At 45.6% G+C, this 25594-nt stretch overlaps 1 long non-coding RNA gene across 1 annotated transcript; it reads right to left on the bottom strand.

Annotated features, from left to right (window-relative positions):
- Positions 1-16280: 16280 nt before the first annotated feature.
- On the bottom strand, positions 16281-24421 carry LOC119452496 (uncharacterized). Its single transcript, XR_005191974.2, has 4 exons — positions 24313-24421; positions 24007-24074; positions 17695-17781; positions 16281-16389 (listed from the first exon to the last, which is right to left on the bottom strand). It is a non-coding gene; the product is annotated as an uncharacterized LOC119452496 (long non-coding RNA).
- Positions 24422-25594: the final 1173 nt, after the last annotated feature.

The following is a 25594-nucleotide window of genomic DNA, read 5'->3' as shown; positions in this document are numbered from 1 at the left end:
GTGTTCCTGGGTGAGCGAGGAGAGCGGTCCGGGCTGTCGCTGTACCTGGGCTGAGCCTGTGCCCGGTCTGAGACTGTGCTTGGTCTGAGTCTTCGTGCCTCATGACCCGAGCTGTCCATCTACCCTAGGCCGGTGTTCCTGGGTGAGCTGGAAAAACAGGTCTGGCTGTTCCTGTGCCTGATCCGGCCTGCTCCACTGCTGTGTGGTGATATGACACTGGCGTGTTCCGGTGCAGCCGAGGGGTGTTCCTGTGCAGCCGTGGAGGGCTGACGTCCCGACCCAGCTGTCACTCGAGTGGCTCGTCGTGTGCTGGGCCTCCGCTCCGGCCTCCATCCGCTGCGCCACCCGCTGCTAGAGCCATCACTGCGACTTCTCGTGATGTGAGTGTGTGATACCGACACGCTATTAGACTTCATCCGAAAGTGACGCTGTATAAGCGACAGACAACTAGAAGTGAATTGTGTGTGTTAAATTGTAGGTGGTCCTAGTCCCGCCTCAGTGTCATTAAAGCCTCTCTGTGTTCATTGTGCCATCTTTGTGTGTTTGAGGCCTGGGCCCACTGGAACGTATCGTGTTGAGAAAAGGGTGCTATCCGGTACTGCAAACCACGTTTATTCGCATCAGTATCGCTATTTGTCAGTACCTGAAAGTGGGCAGTGGGCAGCATTCTGCAAGAGCTTCTGGGTGTTTACTGCACCGACAGAAGAGTCTGAAGAAATATTGGCACCTTAAACTTCACAAAAAAGAGCTCTCGAAGCCCTCCCCTTGAAGCTGTGAAACACACTAGCCGTTTTAGCGGAAGATTTCGCAGGCGTCTCCTCGTCTTGCAGTTCAATGGTGACCACGTGTGAAAACCTACCTCTTCATTATTGTCAGATCAACGCCCCTTTGGAATATGGGCTGCTGGAATCAGCACTAAGCAGCTTATCACTACGTTATGGAGTAGGTACTAACTTTAGTCGTAAAAATTCAACCCTGCTTGAACGAACCTGCACAAGCCGCGAGACTATGACATACTTGCCTTATTCAGCGAGCACAGGTGATATTCCAGAGCTTTCGGAAGAAGCATGGGTGGTGTCCGTTCTGGAAACTAGGAGAGATGTCACTGATATACCCTGGTATCACCTGGTTTTCCAACCTCTTGTATGGTGAAAGTCACATAAAAATGACTTTCCACGAAATCATGGTGCACCAGTTTGAATTGGTTTGTGATGCAGAAGAGGAAGTTTCTCGTATGCTTGACTGGTTTTATACAGCGAGTGAGGGCTAAAGAAAGCGCATTCGATATCAAGAGTTCTACTGAACACCACAAAGATGGACTTTTAATCCTTGCTGTCTTCATAAACATTTCTGAGGCCGACATCTGTGTACTGGGAATCCATAACAACCGAAATGCAATCTACGGGTATTAACTGCAATATCTTAAAGCACAGACGTGCTTTCCTCAGCAAACATGCTAGTGCTGTACGTCTTGGAAAAAAGATACATTTTTCGGAGTATATCACCCGGGGCGCTTTGATTTTACCCGCATGCCCCAAAAAATGTCAATATATGCGAACAATATTTATGCTTGGATCTCAGGATACAGTAACAAGTGTCGGAAACGTAATGCTCGAAGATTATTTTCAAAGCGAAACTTTCTTTGCCAGCCCTTCTCGACTTTATGACAATAGCTTGGTGCTGCTGTTTTGCCTAATCGTTCGAACGCAGCACAGCACTATCAGCTTCACCACCTTACAGTTGCCCTGGCTGCTTGCCTTGCTTTTTACACAATAGCTCTGATAAAACAAAATGATACCACAATATCCTCGATTCCCACAAATATATGTCGTCAAGAGCGCAATTCTTTTCTATGTCTACTTGCCTTTGGGGCATTTGCATTGAGGCTTTGGGGCATTTTATTGGAAGCTCTTTGGTACTTTCGCTGAGTAGAGAGCAGTTTGGTGTTGCTTTGTATCAAGGATCTGATTTGAATCCCGCCCTCAAAACTCAGCGCAGCGATCGCGAGTACAGCGACAGAACAAAGGGGCCCGATCTCGTATAGACAGTGTTATGCGCGCTCACATGGGTGACGTGACGGCGGCCTCTGCGTGTTGCCATCTTCACTGGCAGGTATGTGATCCCTAATGCGCAAAACGCCGCTCAGCTTATAATTACTTGTATGGAGAAGAGTCTGTTGTTGGGCCTGTTGGTACGTACTTCGAGAAACGAGGGAGCCCAGCCTTTAAGGCGCAAACACCAGGAGAGAAATAGACGGAGACACGCTGGGACTAGCAACACGTTTAGTGAAACAACCACACAGAAGTTCGCAGGGAAGCCAGAGCGCGCATGCGTCGTACATACCACGCGAATATCAAAGAAAAAACACAGAACGACATCTGGTAATCACATTTTTCTAAATAAGCTATCTCTTACTTTGACAGCGATAACGAGTTTACACAGACACATTGATTGTGATCATGTTTTCTGATACGGTATATTTCAATCAGTTCTCGTTTGTATAGTGTGGCTCCCCTGCCAATAATTTATGTGTCTTCTGAGACAAGTAAACCGCTCCACGCGCGGCAATGAGCAGGCAGGTTTGCGCCTCCTCCTGACCTGACAGACGTGCCATGTTCTTTTAAGCGGACAATAATACAACGCCCCGTCTCGCCTACATACACGTGACCACACGTGAATGGTTGGCGATAAACAACATTTTCGATGCACTTGACATCTTGCATTGCGCCGAGATCACCACCCGAACGCCGTGCCTTGTGACAACTTCTTTCACGTTGTGTGAAACCTTGTGGATTTACGGAATGACTTCCACTCGCTTACGGTCCTTATTGGCAGTGCTTTGTACTCTGCCTTCTGTTTCCTTTTTCAACTTTTTCAGTTTTGTCTCGGCTGCTGCCTTGAGAACGGTGTCAGGAAAGCCGGCCACCTGTAGACGCCTAGTCTGCTCATGAAAACTTTGCTCCATTAAATGATGGCAGCTTCTATTCAGGGCATTGTTGGTGCAAAGGGTGGCTATGCCATGATTAACTAGTTCAGAGTGCGACGATTCGAATGGTAGAAGCTGTTCCTGGGTACGAGGCGCATACATCCAGCAGGCGCGATCATTGTCAGAGAAGGTTATTTTTAAGTCTAAAAACATAAATGCAGTGTCTGATGCCAGTTCTTTTGTAAAATTTAGAGCCTTCGCGCAGCACTGCATGAGCTATAAATATCGCTTGAAACAGATTCTAGTTTCAAAGGGTCTTTCAGGTTTAACCAGATCAAAAATATCATCAACATACCTGAAGACCTTGACTACCCTATCGTCATTTAAAGAGCTGTTCGAAGCTTTCTCAAATTTTGAAAGAAAACATGTGGCCTAAGAGAGGTGCCACATTGGACCCTATGCACATACCATTATTTTGCACAAACAATTCATTCTGACATTCAACAATCGTTGACGGACGGTACATGGTTAGAAGTTCCAGGAAAGAATCAATAGGAACACCACAAGGCGAGACCCGCTGTCTAGTGCGTGAGCATTTGCACGCAGATTATGCGAACTACATCAACTTAAACACAGGTGGATCGATCACCATGGATTCTGATAGCAGTGCGGCTGCACATTGAATCGTGTTTTCTCGGTACTGCGTGGTCCAGCTTTTTGGACAGCCTAGCCTCCTCCACTATAGTGGAGACGGCTCTCTCGTCATGCACTGCTGTCAATGTGGCGACGAGTACAAAAATATCCGCAAACTTAAACTTTATAATTTTATTGCGCTTCCAACGCATCACAAACCCTTTCTGTAGCGTTAGTGCCTTAACCAATGCCACCTTTATCAAAAAACGTACGCCCGGACCGGACCCCGAGTGTCACTAGTACTTCGTTTGAGTGACCAAAATTATACTCGCTCAACAACTGTGACGCAAAGAATTAACAGATTCCCTGAATAGCTTTCGACCAGCTAAATATGTTCAATCCCGTGTAAAGTCAATAATTGTTCGCATATACTAACTTCGACACAGCGCAAATACGGAAGTATGTACGCACACATTTATTGACTACTACCGTGGACTGCGGTTTAGCTACTAAGCGTGTACAAATTATGCAAGAAAACTTATTCCGTTCATAATGATGGCCTAATTCTCAGAAGTAAAAAAACACTGAATGGCTTTATTTTAACATAAACAAAACGTACCAGTCCTTCAAAATGTCGTGCATAATCACAGAGATGGCTGCTGTCGTAATGACTTCTTCGATTTGGCCTCTTGTATTAGTGACTCGCGTTCAACTGCCATAGGTACTCGGTATAATGTTTAAACTAGCCAGAAGTGTTTTTATGACCTGAGGTGCCTACGGTAGGTTCACTTATAGGCCGCTCAGGAAATGCTCAAGATCTAAACAACTGTAGTTGAAGTCATACTATGCCACGGCCAAGGTCATACATCGCATTGGTCTTGGCACAGAATGGCCCGAGTTGCCGTTCAGCCAATAAGGTTCAAATAACGCGATAACGCCAATGTCGTCGTCGTGCTACGTATGGTACATGATACAAGGCTACATGCAGATAACCAAGTGATATGGGGTATCCTGCGCACCTCCTGAAGTCACTGAGTCGCTCCTTGATGGAGCGACTCAGTGACTGAGTGCTGACAATGCGCTCCTTGCTGGAGCACTGAATCCAGGATCCGCGAATCAAAATGAGAATCCTGATACTAATACATACTATCTTTGATCTATTGAGGATTTCGTTACAACTAAACTATCGTGCAGATGACGTAGTCTGTATGAATGCGCAGTGAGGTAATTTGGTGTGGTAAGATATCATTTGGCTCTGAAACTTCAGACCGTTGATTCCTGCTTGTCTTCACTTTGGCAAGGTAAAAGCGTCTTCGTTGTTTGTGGTTCACCTTTTCTATCTTCCGTGTTCTGCAAAAAAAGAAGTCTTTGTAATGCTCAGAAATGAATAATACACAGAGTACATTTTAAATAGACCTCACCCTGATTAGAGTTAAAACATCAGCGAAGACTAGGGAACAAATCGCAATTTTAATTATCCATAAATGAGGAAGGGGGAGGGATTCAGAGGCTCAAGGTTCCGGACGTGAATCAAAGACACGATGTGAAAACCTCTAAACAGCAAATGGTATCTTGATTCAAAATTAGAGGCACCCCATAATCAAGTCCAGTAAGAGAAAATATAGCAAAATTATAAATAACTTCCCGACAACAGCTGTGAGCGAAACTCCGAACGCCTTTCTGTTTAGTGGTCGCAATTTCCCCACCATCATTATATTGAAATCTAGCAAGCGAGGAATGACTCCAACCAAGCTTGGATTTAAGGGGCCCTGAACCACCCCTCGTGCGTGATGAAATAACATAGTCCGCGGGTAGCATACGCTGTTGTGAACATCTCAGTCAAGTTCTGGTGTCGTACGCGGTCCGCCTAGCTCGCAAGTGGAGCGCGAAGTCACCTTTTTCTCAAACGCTCTCGTTTAAAAAATCCCATGATCCTCGCTCTTTTATGTGTGCTTTGTTTCGTAATAAAGCACACTCCAATAAGGGGCTGCTATTGGTCGCTGCGGTCGGCTACACCATGGCCGCCGTGAGGTGCCAGCACGATGCCAGTGGCTAAGCGCACTGCGGCTCTCTGAGGACAGCCGCGTTTGACTTACGTTTAGCGCTTCGTAGGCACCATAATCGGAAATCCAAAATGAAATTTCAAATTCGCGCCACGGTGACGTCTCGGACGTCACGGTGATGTCTCCGCCGAAGACTCCGCAGTGCAAGTCATTGGAGGAGGAAGGGGAGCACAACGGAGGCCGTGTTTGATTGCCGATAACTCCGCTTCTGCTGAACGCAATGAAGTACTTTTTGCAGCAAAGTGATTCTGAAATAGCCTATTTTCACTTCAAAAGTCTTTATCCGCTTCGATAAAAAGTGGTTCAGGGCCCCTTTAAGCTTCAGATGCTTCCACCGAGGGAATTTAAGAAGCAGTGTCACAAATCGCCTTTTAATTTTTTTCAGTGCTGCCCTCAGCCGCACGTCTGTGGAAACGTTTTCGGGAGGATCCGGAAGGGGTTTTTGGCTGCTAATTTCTGCGCCTGCCGCCCTGTTGAATGTGCGTTGGTTGGGAGTCGCCAAGATGGCGAATGACTATTATTTTCCTTTGCAGGACACCATATTTCTCCTAAAACCTGTATTGCAATCACCGACTGCTGGCTGAAAAGGTCTGAGTGAGCCCTTGTGCTCACTAGGGTGGATAATGGCGTGGTCACGCTAGGGCAACCCGCTGATATTCGTCTGCCGACGCGGCTTCCTAGGACATTTTAATCACTTATTTCTGCAGTTGCAGCTAACTCAAGTGTACCGTTTACTCACTCTCTAGACATTTCGCATAGTCGATGGAAGAGGCTTAGAGCGGAGTTTGCCGTGTTGCAATGCCGATTTACTAAAGTGGTGCTTTTGTTTACATCGGCGTGACCGACCACTGCAGGTCGTTTGCTCCAAATAATGTGAAAACAGGGCATCATTGATATGTGCTGCTTCCTGCAATTTCCAGGCATCTCACGGAACTCGAAACACCTAAATGGCTGTTTCCCACATCTCTGACGACGAAACGGTCGCGATCAAATTCGCGTCAATATTCTCGAACGCGCACGGTAACAATATTTCTAAACCCCTTGCCCACAGTTCGGCAGACTTATGTGGAAGATATTATTTATTTAATTAGGTAAAAGAGTTCGTAATTATGTGATTATGTAAAGGAATTGAAAGGGGGCAATGTCTGATATATTGTACAAGGGATCTCAGGAGGATGTGATAAACATGCCGTAAATTCGGGAGTAAGACGTCGTATCTTAGTCGATATAGGCAAAATAACAAAGTTGTACGTGCGACATTTCACTAAATTAACGGTATTTTTCAGTTTTAAATTCACTCTAAGTTGAGCAGCCTACGAAAGTGTTTAGAGCAAAATCAGCTTTGCACAGCAAAAAACACTTTTGTCAATGATCCATTGGCATTATATATTGGCTCTGGATGTATTCCAGCAAGCGACAGTAGTAAAATCTATGTAAAATAATGAGCAGTACAAGTGAAATGTGTAAAAATCTCCTTTTGTGGTATGTCCACATTGACATATTCTCTAAGTGTAAGTGATGCTGCAATGACTGTCTATATGTACCTCACAACGTACAGTGAGTAGAAGGAAAATATTTACCAATATTGAGAAGCTTTCATCGGGTTCCATAACTCCCACTCTACGCCAGAATCGAACGCACCACCTGTTCAAGTGGGTGACGTCAGCGTGAGGTTGCCTGTGCTCACCTGCGAGAGTAATAATAAAGCATCTATACTAACGGTTTACTAAAAAAATTAAGCTGAGTACTAGGGCTAAATCGTAATACGAAGAAGATTCCGGCAGAATCTATTTCACTATCACGGTAGATGGTAATGCGACTAGGATTCAAAAAAGGTAATGACGTCGCATATTGCTGATGACACGTTTTAAGCGAAGCTTTAGAGGCTCACAAGAGTCGGCGGTGGTGGTGGTGTCGCGCTGAATAGTGGGCCGATCCTGGAGATTGTGCAGAAAGGGTCCAAGCTCAATGGCACATACCAGGGACAAACAGAGAGAGAGAGAGAAAGGAAGGAAGAAAGAAGGAAGGAAAGAGAGAAAGAAAGTGAGAGAGCAAGAAAGAAATAATGAGAGAGAAAGAAAGATAGGGAGAAAGAGAGAGATAGAAAGAACGAGAGAAGGAAAGATAGAGAGAAAGAGAGAGAGAAAGACACAGAGAAAATCACCACGAAGATCAGATACGCACACGACAAGCTTCGCCTACCCCCATTTTCTCGACAGGGGAAGGGCTGGTGATTCTTATAGACATTGTAGTGATCATTTTCAGACTTTCTTGCTTGGGCTACATGCGGCATACACTTTTTCCTCTACGGCCAATTTTGCTATAACACTGGCTTGCCAAGATCGGCCTATCATGTCTGCGTGACTATGATGGAATCAAGAAGAAACAAGGGCACTAATGGAACCGAAGGTGCTGTGACGATGGTGGCATGGCGGCAATTGGAGGATGATTCTAAAATGACGTTGGTGACGACGACGTCACTATGACAATGTGACGACGACAATGGCAAGGAGACCACTGCATCACGATGACTGTATGACGGCGAAGGCGTGACGGCGATATAGATAGATAGATAGATAGATAGATAGATAGATAGCCTCCGGACAGAAAAGAACATCCTTGGTAGCTGGCCTACACAACGAACGGCGCGAGCCGCTCTGAAGGCACTGCTGCGTTATTTAAAAGACACCGGACTCAGTGAGAAATTGTGACTGTGCACTGTGTTACGTAGGATGGAAGGTTGACACTATGCAACACGACAACGCCTTCGCAGACTGTGTGACAGTGCCCACAGAAACGGTTCTGTTTTGTGTATGTGTGTGTGTCATTTTCTTTTCTTTTTTTTACTTTTACTTATTTTTTCTCTCTCTCTCTTTTCGCATCCCTTTACCCCTCCCCCGGTACAGGGTAGCCAACCGGAGATAACCTCTGGTTAACCTCCCTGTCTTTCCTTTACCTTTTCTCTCTCTCTCTCTCTGGATGTCTTAAGTAGGCAAAAATGCCAATCACAATAAATAGTCACCCTCACTGCCACACGAGGCTTGATAAGCACGACAGGCGCGAAAATGAATTACTCGTAGCGACACCAGCTCCAAGTTAACGCACCAAATTCCCGGGAAGACATGGATTTGGGCGGCGCCTTCTGAGGCCTAGTTCGTTTTTACCGAAAAAGTTGCACCACATTATATTCCAATGAGCGAAAGACTCAGCTTAAAAGACTTTGAGAACTTTTTCTACTCTACCATGATGGAAATATTAGAAATCACTTGAAATTTATGACTTCGCAGTGTCCTCAAGCACTGGCGTTTTGGCATGCAGTTCAAAGAATGCAAGTTTGGCCGTCATTTTTTTTAGTAATGAGCATTTTACCACGAATACACCGAGACTTGTGTTTTGAATTATTAGGTTGAACTGTTTTATTGTTTCTGTTTAGTGTTTCCTTAGTGTAAATATAATGTGGTGAGATAATATTTAGAGCTCAACATTCGAATACATGGCAAAAAAGGTCACTCTATGTTTCGAGTATGGCTGACTTTATTTTCATTGTAAGTCACGTCAGTCAGCTTAAATGACACCACGATCTTAGTGCTAGACAGGCTCCGCAGCAATTACCGTTTTTTACAGATGACAGGTATTCGAAGTAAATCACAATGTAACATCAAATGAGCCTTAGGAGGAACCGTTATCAGAGCAAAACATTTTCAAAGGAAAACTGGAACTGCTCCACTCGACATATATATGTTTTTCATTTGTACCGTCTTGCCGAAAAAGTAAATGAAAGCTTGCTTGTGTAACCCTAACCGTGCTGAAAGCATCTGCGTAACAATTGGGTCCCGAAAACGCCTCCAATAATTAGCCAGTCAAGCATCGAGTGCTTAAGCAAAGTTCTAAGTATAAGAGAAATACTGTAACCACCGATCGCTCTAATAGTAATTGTTAAAAGGAAAACTATAAAAGAGTAAATCCTTTAAGATTACAAAAATGTTTTCTCGGCAAGCAAAACATATCTCAATATGTTCTCGCCGGGATCCTACTAGCGCGACAAAGCTACATTGCTGTCATTTATACCCTGGTGTAGGATAAAAACTCGGCAGTGTATTGTCTTATGTGAACAGTCCCCCAAAATGCTCAACTTTAGCTTGCGTATGTATGAATATATTGTAGGCTTGGAAGCAAAATGCGTGCTCAATTTAACACTTCTGAGCGTCGAAGTGACCGGTATAGTTGGACAAGCTTTCATGACAGTACACTTCGCTGTGCGTCCTCAAGAGGCTGAACGACGCACATGTCATCAACTTAATGAAATGTGCCAACAATTACGTCATTACGCGCATTCCTCAGGATATTCTGATCATGGTAGGAAGTTCTAGAGCACTGCACGGGCCGGATTTTTCGGCCCGAGCCCGGCCCAGGCCCGCTTTACAAGGCCCGAGCCCAGCCCGGGCCCGTAATACACAGCCTGAACCCGGCCCGGGCCCGGGCGTACATGACTGAGACCAGCCCGGGCCCGGCCCGGGCCCGTCGTTCCAAGCCCGGGCCCGACCCGGGCCCGGGCGTTCATTTAGTAATGAACGCCCGGCCTAGCTTAGCTAGGGCCCGCGTGTGCGCGACCAGGCCCGGCCCGTAAGAGAAAAAAAAATATTTTTTTATTTACAGATTGTACCGCATCTTTCAGCCTCACGTTCTCGAGGTTTAATCAGCTGCAGTATATAAGCAATAAAAGGCCGAAATCTTTGTTTCTCCCACGGGAACATCAGTAATCCGGCCCATTGCCTGTGCTGCTATTTTTCCGCTGGTGCCCATGCACTTACCTTGATTTGTACGATATGGTTCTATGATGTCATTTAGTATGCAAATATGCAGGGTGTTTTATGTTAGCTGAACAAAATTTTTAAAAATTGCCTGTTACAGACTGCACAATTATATAATAATCCTTGATCTAAACTACTCGATGAGGCGGTCATTACTTCCAAGAGAAAACAGAACACCTAATTGAAGAATTAACATAATTACGCTAATTAACTTTTTCATTAATTATTTTACGGCACATCTTTCAATCTACGAATTATAGCCGCTGAGTTCGCAGGCGTATCCACTTGGAACGAATTCCCAGGACTGAACCAGTTTCGAGATAATAATTTTCAAAGTGTCCGACGAAATCAATCAAATCAAATCAATTTATTCTCCAATTTACATGCTTGACGGTCATTTTGGACTAAAAGCTACATACGTAGCTTGACGTGACCCGAAACACCACGCAAGGCAATAGTACGTCAGCAAACAGTGTGCGCACATGTACAATAATTCACATATATTTCCAGCTGTCGCTGGAATTCCTCACGGACGAACACGGCCTGAAAGAAGACGACGTGACCCAGCTCGTCCAGGCCCTGATAATCAGCCGCATCGCCTACGCTGCCCCGTACCTTCCCCTCACTCCCAAAGAGAAAGATCAGCTAGACATACTTCTGCGGAAAGCATACAAGCAAGCGCTCGGCCTACCACCGGGAACAGCCACACTCAAGCTCGAAGCCATAGGAGTCCATAACACAGTAAGAGAAATCATAGACGCCCACCTCACAAGCCAACGAGAACGCCTAGCCCTCACACAAACAGGCAAGAAGCTCCTAGCGCACCTAGGCTACCCAACACAGGGCCGAGGCCACGAAAAGTCAATCTATCTGGCCCCAAACATCCGGGAGCATATCAAGGTAGCCGCCAGCCCCAGAAGCATGCACCTGGAACATCATGCCGGTCGTCGCAAAGCTCGCGCAAAGACTCTTCAAAGAAGATACGGTAACCTCCCCACCATACTATACACAGATGCCGCGCAGTGCCCCCGAAAAGCAGCCATGGCAGTCAGCGTTGTCGACCATAACCTTCAAGAGGTGGTCTCGATGACGGTCCGCACAGCCAACGCCCTCGAAGCGGAGGAGACAGCCATCGCCTTAGCCATCACCTCTAGTCAAATCAAAGAACACGTTACAATTATTGCCGACTCCCAATCAGCTTGCCGTAGCTATGCCAGAGGCAGAATATCTTCCATCGCCGCCCGACTCCTCAAACAAGCCTCTCATTTACCCGACGTTGAAATAGTATGGACTCCAGGACACGAGTCCCTCCATGGAAATCAGCGTGCGCACGCTGTAGCCCGAGCTCATGCCACCCGGGCGCCACAGGAGAGGGATACGATCGCATCTATGGAGCCTGTATCTTTACAATATCACGCCATATTAGAACACCACAGATTGAACAGACGTCAATACCCACCCCCGCACAAGACCCTCTCACGCGAAGACGCAGTAGCATGGCGACAATTACAAACCAACACATACCCCCATTTAAGAAGATTACACGCAATACACCCTGCACTGATACTCGTACAAATGCCCCCTTTGCAACGACTACGCTTCCCTATATCACACCACATGGGCATGCCCCAATATACAGGTAGTCCCGCATATACCCAACCCCACACCCGAGCAGTGGGAGGCCGTGCTGACTAGCTCGGACCCTCGTGACCAGCAACAACTGGTGAGGCGGGCCCGGGAGACAGCAAGAGCCGCAGGAGCCCTGGACTGAGGGCACCTCCCAACACAAGCAGGAAGACGCCTGCTTGTTTTTTTTTCTTTTTCTTAATAAATGTTTTTCCTCCTCCTCCTCCTCCTCCTCCTCACAGACGAAATAGCTATGAACGGAAAAACAGAATTTTTCCGTCACGGCGAGTTAAGAGAATTAGAGCAAGTTTTAACAGAATGCATTTTAAACCACACTGCAATAGCAATCATCTTAATCATCATCCTATATAAAGTATACAATAGCAATAATAGCTATACAAAACAAGGCAACACCAGCTATACAACATAGCATGAGACTGAATTTTACAAGATTAACATTTGCTAATAAAACGAAACAGGATGTAGATTATATACTCAGAGCCATACACGAAGGCAGAATAATAATCACATCAGATCTATTACAAGCTACCAACGTATGGGCTGAGTTCTTTCTTACTGAAATTATCGACATTTTTGTATTTGTTCAAAGTGAATGGTAGGTTATGTATTAACGACTGATGCTTACAGAGTGTCCTGAAGTATGGAATTGACCATATATCAGGATTTCTTGTGTTCGCATTAATGTGACGACGCTCTAAGGAGGACAATTGTTTTATGTAGTTCCAAGCTAATTCTGAGGCGCCTGGTCTAATGAATGGTCAAAACGCGTAATTTAATATTTAGCATATTTACGCTAAATAACTTTTTTAAATATTCATTTGACGGCTTATCTTTCAATTTACGAATTATAGCCGCTGCGTTCGCAAGGCGTATCCACTTGGAATAAATTCTCAGGACTGAACCAGTTTCGAGATATTAATTTTCAAAATGTCCGACGAAATGAATGGGCGTTCCGGTTAACTTTTTGAGGAAAACGCTGTTTTATGCATTGAAGCACAAAAGTAACTGGCCTTATAGCGCTAAAATAATGCAATAGTATCGACACTGGTAATAGTGCAATCGCAAAAGCGGTAACAAGGAAATGGTTTGAGGAGTGGTTCTTTGTATAATTTATTTTTCCTTACGCGGAAACAATGTTTGTTTTTGTGGAAAATAAAAATAGCGTAGCACTGCCGGCGCAATGCTAAAGAGACAGCGGACCTGATGGGCACCTAACTAGTCCTGGCTTTTGGGCTAGGCTAAGTACTACCAAGTCATCCCCAGCATTCCCCGTAATTTATTTATAATTGATTGATTATCAATTAGCTATTTATTGGCTTTCGATTTTCTATCGCAAGATATTAGCCACGTATTTGGGCTAGGCTAAGCACTACCAAGTCACCTACAGAAGTTTCCGGAATTTATTGGTTATTGATCAATTATCGACCAGCTATTGATTGGCTATCAATTGCCTATCGATGACTGACTACGTTTAAGTAGTCCCCACCATTCTTAGCTAGACTTATCCAGGCTCAGCTTCGCTAGTTCACAGGTGTATGTGCCATTGCGCTTGGACCCTTTCTACACTGCTACCAGGATCGGCACACTTTTTTTGGATTCAGCAGACACATTGCGCCCGGCTGAAACAGCTCGGCTGTTAAAATGAGAACATCACCGGTTTTACTATTTTCTTCGATAAGATATACAGTCAAGAGAGCGGTGTGGATCAGCGAACAGGGATAACCGATATTCTAGTTGACATTAAGCGGAAAAAATGAAGCTGGGCAGGCCATGTAATACGTAGGATTGATAACCGATGGAACATTAGAGCTACAGAATGGATACGAAGAGAAGAGAAGCGCAGTCTAGGACGGCAGAAAACTAGGTGGGGTGATGAAGTTAGAAAATTCGCAGGCGCAAATTAGAATCACCTATTGCAAGACAGGGTTAATGCGAGATCGCAGGGAGAGGCCTTCGTCCTGCAGTAGACATAAATATAGGCTGATGATGATGATGACAGTCATTTTTCACGTGTGACTTCAGCTTGGCACAGAATGCATTGAAGCATGCAATGCATAACGGTTGCGTGTGCTCGAAGGCCTACTTAAGTCCTTTAATGAGCGGGCCCGAGTCTGGCCCGGGCCCGTGGCTTCAAGCCCGAGTCCGGCCCGGGCCCGCGGCCTCAAGCCCGAGCCCGGCCCGGGCCCGTGGCTTTAAGCCCGGGCCCGGCCCGAGCCCGCCAAAAAAACGCTTCGGACGGCCCGGCCCGGCCCACGGGCCGGGCCGGGCCCGCGCTTTCGGGCCGGCCCGGGCCCGTGCAGAGCTCTAGAAGGAACATAGTATTATAGCTGCTCAATTTCTCTCATTCAGCGCCACATAGCTGCTTTGTTTTTAAGCAAACTAGCGTTGCCTATGTAATGTTATTTTGTCTCTGTACAATTGCTCGTGAGTTTGTTCTGATCCTAGTCTATCGGGATTATAACGAGACTTCTACGCATCAATTTTTTGTCTGTGCATTGAGCGCGGGTTTTATCTTACATGCAAGCAGCTGATAGTTCCTTTTGTGGAAAAAGTATTCAAAGTATTTTGTTCAGATGTGTAGTTTAATGTAGAAAATGTGCTGCAGGAAGGTGAAACCTATTCTGACAGAACTTCGCCCAGGAATACAGCGCATATTTTGCCATACCATTCTGACGCGCGTGTTTACGCACGCTGGTGGATTGCAGTGTATTTCTGTAGACGAAACTAGCCTAGGCATTCTATAGCTTTTGTCTACTCTTTCTACTGAGAGGCCTATATTGCACTTTTTGGCACACACAAAAAAAGCTTTTGCCTGATGCGTCTTGGAAAATACACAATTGTGGGCCATTTGTAACAATATGTAATTATGTACCTGTGATTACACTTATGAGTATGCCGAGCAGAACTGTTCCCAACGTGCCTAGGAGAGAGCTCCATAATGGTGATAATGCAACGGACGCTGTATTTCTCTGTGACCTGCAGAAGAGCACAAAAATACTGCTGAATCAAAAGTTCTGAACATAAATTTTACGACGCCACTAGAAAAGAGTATATAGATTTGATTTGGTAAAGATTATTTATGAGGCTGAATCTTCAGTAACATCTCTGGCCACAAAGCAATTGCCGCCCATTGGGAAACCGACGAGACTGTAAGCAGAGTGTATTTCTGAATCTTCCTCAAATAAAGTTCTTCTGCGGGCAATGAATTCCGGATATTGGTAGCGCAACGCTGGCGACTACCGTTCGTACGTGGCAGTGGTATGGCGCCGAAATATTAAAAGCACTGAGGATATACTAAACTTTAGTCTTTCAGCATTTTCCTGTGTTCTCTTTTTTTGTTTGGTTTTCACATTGAAGCTTTCAGGTGTTTTAGGCAAACGTTGGCCAAAACTTTGATTTCGCGTTCGACGTGCAGGGTACCGTTGATGAAGTTGCAGTACGGAAAACTATATACGTAGCTTGTACCTATTCGCTCTTTTGTTAATATCGATGATCAACTATATATACTATTATGTTTCTACTAGAGGTCTGCACCCTTGAGCCAGCCATTGGCCACACTGTGCCAAAGTTCTGCTAATCTATTCAATACCATTCAATTAAATATAGGTGACTGTATTTCCTATGTCACAAGTGAATAACTCGCTGAGCAATAGTCGAACAAAGAATGTCGCTTTAAGGCAACGCTTCAACAAGAACACTTGTTTTCTTCAAGGCTGCCTTCCTTTGAACTTCTGTCTTCTTTCAATAGCTGAGGGAACTTTACGCAAACATAGTCTCAATAATCAGATGCAGTGAATATTAGATGTAGCAATGGTTTTCTGTAATTGCGGGCTCGGTTTGTTGAATACAGTAGCTAAGGGATCGCTTCTGGATACTGTGAAAAAAGGTTCATTGTAAGGATGCCATATAGTCGCAATAAAACCTGGCATCTAAAGAAAAACGTAATGTGATTTAACTTTCCTGGACTATTTCTTTGCAAAGGTAACGCTTGAGTATGCCTGTTTTCGCCTAACTATTCTTCCTGAACACGGTGTTGCCACCACTCTCCTTGACACGTAAATATCTGCCGGAAAAAATACACAACACGATTAATACCTCAGGCCTAGTGGCATGATTGGAATTATTTGTACACATACCTGTCCGGCGAAAGGGACACTGTGAGGTTTGTGCCATACGACGTAACGTTGAAGTTTTCTGGACAGTAGTGAAGTGATACGGGCATATGTGGCGGCTTGATGCCACTGTGAATTGACCTCCACAGTGCAACAACTTGAGCAGCTAGCATGAGCAGTGTCGATATTCCTGCTCCCTGCGATGACATAATAACGCGTATATACTATAGTTGTGAAACAGTCGGGGCATGGTTGTAAAATCGAATTTGTTGTCTTGTTCAGTTTATGCGATCAATGCAGCTGAACTCCGACGGGGTAGGGCCCAAATAAGCTTAAATTAGTGAGAAGGAAGCCCGCTTCAGCAGCCACGGAAAGTCGCAAGTGCATAAATGAGCAGCTTGTTTGCATGAGTGTATTTAGAGATTGTTTGAAGGGGCAGTATAATTAACCGTATCACCCTCTCTATGGGGGAGTTGGTAATTCTACAGAGTTTTCAACTTAACAGGTGTAACAAATAGCCTAAGTAAAAGGAGGACAGTAGAAACTGAACGCTCACGACCAACTGAATTTTGTGAGCATGATCCAGCAAGAATATAGAATGTGCGCTGAGTACGAAAGGAATGTTATTAGGCTTCATAAGGCTAGTTTTCTCCGACAAAATTCTGTTGGTAGCCGGTGCTCTGTCTTTTCCACTCCTTCTCACTGTTTTCATCATGCATCATTTGACAAGTCTGATAATATCTTAATTACTGAAAAGAAGATCAAACATTTTTTAATATGTTGTACAATTAGGTCATGCATGGTAGAGCCCCTCGAACGGCAATGTCGGATTTGTCGATGTCTCGCTTACGTATAGCAAAGACTCCGCATAGGGTGACGCAGTTAGAGTAAGCACGCCTGTAACGAAGAGTCTTCAGTACCATAACAGAGCAGTGTGGTCGGAAAGACTTGCGGCAGAACCCATCTCAAACTGACTGTCGACGGTAATGTCTTCAGCATAGAATAAATACAGCACACAACAAATTTCCATTGTCAACAGGAGTTATGCGTCATGCGTGTAGTGCAGAAGGACTCATTTTTCGGGCTCATGCAGTTAATGAAAATTTATTGGTACCACTTTTGAAACAGGGCGGTCTTTTGTGGACAAGCCTGCTTGTCCTAATCAGGTATCACATACATGCTTTTACTTACAGCATTTTTGTATATATCTCGTTATTCTTTTCTTTCTTCCTCAAAACTTCTCTATCTACCTTCCACCGCTACCTGTGCTTGTAAATGGTTAGGTCGTATCAATACCTTCCCTGTTTTTTTTTTCACCAATACTCTAAACATCTCTTGATCATCTCGACCGTTGACCGGTTGATAATTTCGTTCACTTTATGTACAAGCGCTTCTGGAAGGAGTACGTTACATCCGCGTCTCAATGGCGAATCCCGTAGCATTCGTTACTTCTTGCGACATGGAAGTTAATAAGCACGATACAGTTTGTTTATATTACTTACTTTTGAATGCACGAAAGGGAAAACAATGGCCAGAATAAAAAGACCCACGAAGGGACCGGTGGCGGCTCCGTATGCCATTATGAGGAGCTGCAGTAATGTGAAAAAAAAAAGAATGAACCGACATTTAATTCACGTGACAGCGTTTTCGAGGGAGGACAGTGGAAATTTCTATCCTCTTGAAAGTAGAAGTACACTGTATTGAGGCAACTAGCTGATTAGCTTTCCGATGCGACGTGCACATAGTGGTGCGCGATCCTCCGCAATTGCATTTTATTGCGATAGCAATTATATGGACACTCAAAAGCAGATTTCTGCCGTCGCCGTCGCCGTAGCCGTCGCCGTCGCCGTCACCGTGAGGTTCCGTATGACGTCATTTGGAGAAGAAATCGTCGCCGCGCGCCGAACGCTGTATGTGCGAGTGAAAGGGCGCGAGGGGCGCGTCTTTCACGGGGAGTGAACGCACGGCGGAGAACAAACGCGCGTTCTGCGCCGTGCTCGCTTAAGAGCTGCAGAAGTTGGCGTCTCTTTTCTCCTTTACAATCACCATATATGTAGAGCAAACGCACCTTCTTCCGACGCGCGAGAAGCCGTGGGGGAGGGGGAGGGAAGGGAGGCGACGTTTAGCTGCGGCACCAAGTGCCTATTTATATCACAGGCTCCGGCAACAGTCACCAACGCCGCACGCATTTTGAGCGAACGCGGGCAAAACGCCGATGGCGTCGACAACAGTTCTGCGTGATGCCGATGCTGCCGCATGTCCAGGTTTATACAGCTGATAAAGCTAATATCATTACTCCGTATAGCTCTCTACAAGTTTGCTATCGCAATTGATGCTTCGCCTTTCAGGTGAAACTGCGACCACGTTTATTTGGAATGTACTAGATGAGGCCAAAATAAAAAAGTTGTCGCAGTTTCACCTGAAAGGCGAAGCATCAATTGCGATAGCAAATTTGTAGAGAGCTATACGGAGTAATGATATTAACTTTATCAGCTGTATAAATTTGGACATGCAGCAGCACCGGCAACGCGCAGAACTGTTGTCGACGCCGTCGGCGTTTTTCCCGCGTTCGCTCAAAATGCCTGCGGCGTTGGTGACTGTTGCCGGAGCCTCTGATATAAATAGGCATTTGGTGCCGCAGCTAAACGTCGTCTCCCTTCCCTTCCCCTCCCCCCCTCCCCCACGGCCTCTCGCGCGTCGAAAGAAGGCGCGTTTGCTCTACATATATGATGATTGTAAAGGAGGAAAGAGACGCCTACTTCTGCAGCCCTTAAGGAAGCACGGCGCAGAACGCGCGTTTGTTCTCCGCCGTGCGTTCACTCGCCGTGAAAGAGCGCGTCCCTCGCGCCCTTTCACTCGCACATACAGCGTTCGGCGGCGCGCGGCGACGATTTCATCTCGATTGACGTCATACGGAACCTCACGGCGACGGCGACGGCAACGGCGACGGCGACGCCGACGGCAGAAATCTGCTTTTGAGTGTCCATATAATTGCTATCGCAATAAAAAAGAGCGGTCCCCACAAACATGGCTGCTTGAAGGGTTTAACAGCGGAAGAACAAAGAGATGCCGCTGAAGCCAATGTTTCGACAAAGGGACTTGTCCTCGTGACGGCTACAACTGCCTTTTCTTGCAGCGTGTCTTTTAACGCGTAGCTCAGCCTACCTCTATGGGTGAGGAGGAGGCGAATACGGCGGCGTGCCGAGCAAGCGGAAGTGAAATTTAAAAAAATAATTTATGCGGAAGCTTCACAGGAGTTGCCTAAGTATGTGAAAGCATTGTGACAGTTGCTCATACCCACGTAGCCTGGTGTCAGCATCAACGTTTTCACATTTAATCCAACCAGTATAAACCACTCTCAACCCTTATCGGTCGTTATCAATCTTATCATACTATACCCGACCCTTATCAACCCTTATCGGTTGTTACCAACTTTATCCCCCTCGATGCCGCGTTCATGAACCCTTATCCGTCGTTATCAACTTTATCGCAATCGATACGATCCTTATCAACCCTTATCTGTCCTTATCAACCTTATCGGACATAATCCTACCCTTGTCAACTCTTATCGGTTGTTATCAACCTTACCAGAGAAGAGCAGCTCATGTTCCTGTTTGGCAGGATGATGGGTCCGCCGTGTTGTCAGCGCTGCTTGCACGTTCGGTCTGTTTCCCTTTTTGTTAGTCCTGTTTCTCAAGCAGCAGCATTAGTCCTATCTGTTGCCTCTCTGTAACAACTAAACACCAGCCCCCCCTCCCCCCCCCCAACTTCGTTTCCTTTTCTTCTTCTTCTCCCCCCTTTTATGGCGATAGCAATTATATGGACACTCCAAGCGGATTTCTGCCGTCGGCGTCGTCGTCGCTGTCGCCGTGGGGAGACGGGAGGGAGGGAAGGGAGGCGACGTTTAGCTGCGGCACCAAATACGTGTTTATATAAAAACGTTGCAAGGCGAGAAGGTAGTAAAGGCTTCCGATGCTGCTCGACGAGTGCCCCGTTGTGATCCGGTCGAAAACCTCCGAGCCGCCCCCAGAGGCACCGGCAACAGTGGCGGCGTTCGGCGTGAACGCGGGCAAAACGCCGACGGTGTCGACAACAGTGCTGCGCGTTGCTGGTGCTGCTGCATGTCCAAGTTTATGTAGCTGACAAAAGTACTATGCTTACTCCATATAGCTCTCTACTAATTTGCTATCACAATTGATACTTCGCCTTTTGAGTGAAACTGCGACATTTTTTGAACAAGTTGGCTTTCGCATAGGCTGCGCACCAGCTTAGTCTACTCCTCCTCCCCCATTGAGGCTTAGGGAGAGTGAGGTACGCGTAGATAATAACGAAACAACGGAACACAGTTGCTCCCCTCTTGGAGGGATTAACAGCGGAAGAACAAAGAGATGCCGCTCAAGCCCACATTTCGATAAGGGGACTTGCCACTCAACACAAACCCGTGAAACGTCTCAAGCGATAGCTTACGCCGATAGAAAACATTTTTTGTTTGCGCTTTATTTCGATGGGCTAGCGAAGAGGATCCCAGGTGTTTTTGTTTGGCGTATAGTAGCGGGCGGAGGGGGACGGGAGGGGCGCTTCCTGTATCGTGGTGCTTACAGCATTCCATAGTATTATGAATAGATAATGCCGTCCCTTGAAACCGTGAGACGTTTGACTATGCCTGCGCGCGCTCTCATTACCATGTCCCCCCGACTGCGTTGGTGTTGGGCGCATTTGATGCAATATTTACTTCTATGAACAGTTTAAAACTCCACTGCATGGATATTCTGATGCAAAGGAAGAGCTCACGTTATTCTGTGAAAAATGCCTAGGAAATATGTCTAAGGCCCAGATTCACAAATGCTCCTAACCTTAGACCGTTTCCCTACCTTACGCAAGGAGTCCTTCATGCTACCTAAACATTAGGCGCCCTCAGAAGGCCATCGCGAATTCTAAAAGCTTTCTTTCACCTTCCTTGCGGAAGGAGCGCCTCACCAAAGGAAGTGGAACGTTACAGGCTTCTGGTTTCGAGATTACTTACGAAAAATGCAAAATATTTGTAATGAATTGCCAAAATAAACTTCCGGCTCTGTTAGAACTGCATTTCTACTTCTATACCACGGGCATAAATTCCATTTCTTTCGTTAATGACGTAAAAAGAGCTGAAAAATGATGCACATGGCAGGAAAGCAAGCTCAGTCTAACAACTTTGGCAGCATCTGACAGTTCGGATGGTCAGACGTCGCTTTGTTTTACTTTTTTTTGGCCGGCGTTTTGTTTCGTGCATGTGTGTGTATTTGCCATGCCGGGCAAAACTTATTTCACGGAGGAAGAAAATTGGCTGTGGCTTAACACAGTTATGCCTGGGTGTGCGTAGCGAGAGGTACGGTTAATCTAATTGTTTAGCTTGGTTCACTCTACGGTTACATCTTTATCGTTTAGCTTCGTACGTCTGAATGTTTAGGTTTGGTTGTTACCTCTCGTTAAGTTATGGTTACATTAAAGACTGGACATTTTTAAAGTGTAACGTATTTATTGTGAAAGTCTTCATCTTGTTGTTTCTCAGCTGCCAGAAAGACGGCCCGATGGTCGGTGAGGAGGGAGGATAAGGGGCTGTCGTGCAGTGACTTGAACACGTTTCGGGTGCTATCCTCATCTGAATCCACTCGACTGGCCGCTTCGTACTTACGACGCTTCTCGAGGCGTGCGGTTTGTTCTTCCTCCCTCCGTCTCTTCTGCGTCGTCTACACCGGGGCTTTTCATGCGTATATGAGTACTATCATGCATCCAGTAACCGCGGGGAATCCTCCAATGGCATAGAACCTAGTCATGACTGACCTCGCTTCACTGGCGTTTGGCAGCCGAACGTACTTGGGATACAGACGTAGGCATATCAGCTGTGTCTTATCTCAAATGCATCGGCATATAGAGGGTTGGGATACACTGTACACACACAAGGTCGCCACAACAGCTTGCATGGCACCCGTTCGGTAAAAACGCAGTGCGATGAGGACCTTCAACAGAGCAGGTAGCGGCATTTCTTTGTTGGCAGTGTTACAATGCAGTTGCAGCCCTGCCAGTATGGCTGTAACAGCTCGCTTGGAAAAACGATACCAGGCTAGAAATTCCGCTTCGTTGTAGTGTTCCAGTAGATACTGCCTGTCAATCACATGCCTGACTGGAGTCAACGGCGGAGGCTTGTACACAGTCCCGTAAAGAAGTTCACTTGCACGTCGAAGAAACCCAAACCTTGCATAGCTTTCGAAGCTATCGTCGTGATAAGTATCGCAAGGCCGTCATTCTCGCCACTCGCTTTTCACAGCAAAACAGAATCACAAAAGAAATGGCACAAAGCGCAGTCTGCGGAACCAAACTGGACTTCAATACACGGCGGCTGGCTACCGCAGGCGCGGTGGCGGAGGAGCGTTGCCGGAGTTATAGGATAAGCGAGGCGCTGCTGTGACAGGATCGTTGCTAGGCAACATGCAGTGACATCTTTGCTACGCGAGTTTTTGCGAACGGTACAAGGGGAAACAAAAAGCCTAAACAGCTCCGCTGTGAAAAAGCCGGCGTCTGTCGTATGTAGCAGCGAAAAGGCACCTAAACTTGCAGTGCCATTCGCTGCGACGCCACGTGACGAGCTGCAGTTCGATGTAGGAGAGTGGGTTAAAGGAAACACCTGCTCGGCTGCAAAAGCGCGCCAGGTGTTGCATAAGTTTATCTGTCGTGTCATCTGTCGTATATAGACCTCACATAGACCCCACATACAGCTCCGCTGGTCATCTCATGGGGTCACCTGATCGTTCAGTCCCTTGTCGGGTTCTCGCCGAGTAGATTGATTCTCTCTCACACACACACACACACACACACACACACACACACACACACACACACACACACACACACACACACACACACACACACACACACACACACACACACACACACACACACACACACACACACACACACACACACAAAGTAAACGAGCGCGTGCAATGGGGGGATTTGAACAACGACCAACGCTCCCGATGCCCCAACCAATAACCACAACCACATATATGTTTTCATCGCGATAACGCCACCTAGCTGCATCGGTTCATCGCCGCGTGTGGATTATCTTATATTCCGTAGTATGGCTCACGCCCACAACGGGCAATTGGCCAAGAAGCGGGCGGTACATATCGCGCCAACGCCGTCTAGCTGTTTCAGATATGACCACCACGTCCTAATGATAATTGTTGTGTTCATTCTGTGGCACACATCCACGACTGGGGAATCAGCCTAAAAGCAGCTGATACACTAAAAATAAATAATAAAGACTGGATAAATTCAAGCCAATGCAGGAGTTGTCACAATCCGTAGAACGGCAGTGTGAGATCAAATGCGCGCACGGCAGTCTTCATTACGCCAAAGAGGCAGGAATAAAATGGGCAAATTTATAGCAATTGATGAACAGATTCACAAAAGTTTTGCTTTACATAAATTCCATAATGTGTCTTGAATCTCCATAACCTTTTTTTTGCATTTTGTTCACATCAAAATGTGGCCACCATGGCAAAAAATATAACCGTGACATTTTTTTAGAAGCATAACGCCATAGGTACTGTGCTACTGCGATGGCTTTGGTCATTGCCCTGACCTGGTTCCAAAATACCCTGACCTGGATGTATTGCCCGGCATCTGAAATAACTGCCAGTTTCCGGTGGGGCGCTCACTGAAAAGTAGTCGTCGAAAAGTTTGATCCTATCGAAGGAATATATTTCGCCGTCAAGCGCTCAGTAAAATGGCGATGTTGATGTTCAACTAAAATGGCGAATGGAAGTGCTTACCCTCGTTACAGATCCCACGTGGACAATGACACAACTATAGAACGTCATGAGAGCTCCGAGAAGAAATGCTGCAGAGAGAAAGAACTGTAAGGCGTTTTGGGCAATAATTGAATTACGTAATACATTCGCCGTCATGAAAGTAATATTTTCTTCATTACTTTATTGATTAGGAAACTGAGGCTACTGTTGATAATATCATTCCTCTCATGTGCTAAAGTGCAAGTACTGCTTTCACTTGTTGTGAATAGGTAGTTCACCACCAGAAATATGCGAAAGAAGAAAGAAGTTAATCGTTTACACACAGACCTAAGCTGCAAGTTATCCAACGGACATTGGATTCTAGGTTCTTAAAGTGCCGAGAGAGGATGTCCACATAGAGGACAGCAGCCTGGGAGTTGACAATGGACGATGTGGTGCTAGAAAAAACAATAACAAAATTTAAAATCAGTACAAAAATAACAACAGTTCCCCAACGCTAACCGTACACATGTTCTAGTTCAATGATTATGTCTCTTTTCTCCAGAACTGCGTTGCGTGAGCAAAAGCTCTCTGTGAGCCCTGTTTCTTTGGTCATTCTCATGAGAAAGCATTTCGTAACGTTAGTACTTCAAACAAACTTCAGGCTTTCTGCTATTGGCGTGGCAGACAGAACCGAATTTTCATCTTTTTTCAAAGCTATTTCAATATTCGATGCATTGATGTTATCCTATTATTGCAGTCTCTAGTAATGTCTGGCCGCCCCAACAATAGTTGCATACGCGATATTCTGAGTGTTTTGTCATAACAATATTTTCCTTGTTGTAATGCATAGCTTATACCTCGTTCGATTACGAAGCTGCTGTACAAGAATATCAAAGGTGAAATTTCCTACGCAAGAAACATTGAGTACCGTGTGCTGTATCCTCTTCCTTCGACGAAAGCTACCAGTATTGTTAGCGAAACGCTAATATGCGAATCTCAACTCATTGGCCTGTAATCTTACTTCGCTTTCTGGGTTTATCTGTAACTGTTTGGTCAGAAGCTGGCTCTAACAAATTATACTTCTAAAGGTATTTCTGTTACAACTGGGGACAGACGGGTGCGTCCTTTCGCACCTTCTTTTTATTGTAACCACTCTGTATGAATTTCACGCGCCATATTGTTGGCCCACGGCTGTTAGCATTATTGCTCACAGAATTTAAAATCCCAGATTAACATTATGGTCGAGAAAAAAGTTACTTGTTTAGTTCTTACACGGGAGATATTCAATACGGGTGTTTGAATCTAGTAACTTTCAAATCGTATTGAATACAATTATGCGAAGAAAGTGACATTCGAAACATCGAGTAGACGCTGGAATATTTTCCCACCTCAAAGCACGATAAATTGAAAAGGTTGGCTGAGTCTCATTCGTAGAAAGATACTTATTTATGTTATCTGATACATGCATGTAATGCTCGGTGGTCAGAACTGAAATCCCGGTCAAATTCGCAGAATGGGAATAACAAACATCTTTCAGTTATCCTTTGTACTGCGAGAAGGACTGTAAGGAACTAAAAAAAACGCGAATGTCTCTAGATGCATATAATGTGTGATCGTCAAAGGAGGT

Source organism: Dermacentor silvarum, chromosome 5, assembly GCF_013339745.2.
Source record: "Dermacentor silvarum isolate Dsil-2018 chromosome 5, BIME_Dsil_1.4, whole genome shotgun sequence".
Classification (NCBI taxonomy): Eukaryota; Metazoa; Arthropoda; class Arachnida; order Ixodida; family Ixodidae; genus Dermacentor; species Dermacentor silvarum.
This window is presented reverse-complemented; position numbering and strand designations above follow the sequence as displayed.